This window comes from Vicia villosa, unplaced genomic scaffold (assembly GCF_029867415.1).
Source record: "Vicia villosa cultivar HV-30 ecotype Madison, WI unplaced genomic scaffold, Vvil1.0 ctg.000691F_1_1, whole genome shotgun sequence".
In the NCBI taxonomy this organism is placed as follows: Eukaryota; Viridiplantae; Streptophyta; class Magnoliopsida; order Fabales; family Fabaceae; genus Vicia; species Vicia villosa.
The window spans coordinates 134,766-136,451 of record NW_026705312.1 but is presented as its reverse complement, the minus strand read 5'-3'; positions in this window follow the sequence as shown (position 1 = coordinate 136,451).

Genomic DNA, 1,686 nt, shown 5'->3' with positions numbered 1-1,686 from the left:
TAACTAAACTACTAATATTTACTTTGAAATAAAAGGGGATCACATGAATATGCGAGAAAATAGTCGAAAGGTACCAAAAACTATACTCTATATTAACACAATTTAATACCTAACACCAGGTCATTTCTATTTTTTTTTCTTGAGCGGCTTGATTCACTCTTCTATCACGGTTCACACCTATGTATTACTTAGCATTGTATTTTAATTTTTTAATAGATAATCCATAATATATTTGTCTTGACGACTTAGATACGTAAGTTTTAAATAATTTATTTATTAAAAATAAAATAATTAATTAAATAAATAAATAATAATAATTTAATTTATTATTTATGATCTTATTTATAAGAGAAATAAATTTAGTAAATATAATAGATTAAATAAATTGATTATTTAATAAATTTAAAATAAATTTTTTCTTATAGGATTAGAGAGAATATTAAATTTAACACAAGAATATATAAAATATTTTCTTTCCCTTTCCATAAAAACAATCACATTCCAAACAAAATCCACCTCTCTAGTATCTACAAACCAAATTGACAAATTCCAAACTCTAACTCTAAGTTCATCTCTCTCTACTACATATTCCATTCCAATCCACAACAACAACAACCACCTACGACCGACAGTTCTCTGATAAATCAAGAATGTCCAACAACAACAACAACAACACATCTGGTTTGATTTCTTGCGACAAACTCGACAGAGTTGCCAGCTGGGTCGGCGCCAACGTGGCTTCTGCTTTCTTTGCTTCCTTGGAACGTTGTTCTTGCATCAACCTTAGCACCACCGACACTGAAGATGATAACATCAATGATGATCGTCCTCTCATGCTTACCAAACCTCTTTCTCATCTACCATTTGAGGGTCCCACCACAACAACTCTTTCGTCAAAATCTGAGCTTCGTTCTTGATCTTTTCGTATCACTCTCGGTTCTCTTATGGGGTTTGTAAGTGCAACTGTTTCTGTTACTCGAGTGTTCAGTTTTTGATTTTTTCATGAAAAATTTAGTCTTTTTTTTTGTGTTTGTGTGTGTAGAATTTGATGAATCTTGTTACCTTTTGTTTGATCTTAATGAAATTGTTATGCTAGTATGTCAACTGAATTTTGTATTTTACAGTATTTGTTGACTTTTTAGTTTATGTTTTTGTTTAGTAGCTAGTTTTAAGATTTAAGGATACTAGATTTATGTTTATTTCATGACTTGAGGATATTGCGATTGTAATCATTTTGATCTTGAAGATTTTTAGTTTTAAGATTTAAGGATACTAATTTTAGTTTATGTTTTTGTTTAGTAGCAAATTGTATAGAATATTACATCAACAATATTACGGTCGTATATGCGGTTGCAAACTGTATTTTAAAACCATGTTTCATTGGAATTAAAACTAGTGAGTAATTGTGATTGCAAACTGTATTTTAAATATTAAACCAGGCATTAAATCAATGAAATACCTAAATCATGACCCAACTAGTTTAAACGGTTCAAACTCGAACAAAATCAAGTTCAAACTACTCAAATAATCGATCTATAGATAGTGTCTATTCGCGATTCAACCGATTAAACTATTTTTGATTGAATTTTTGGTATTGCAAGTTAGACCACTGTAAAATTAGATCGATTTATGTATCATTTGGTCTAATGGTTAGAGAAAATCAGTGAAGAAGAGTAACAGTTGAAT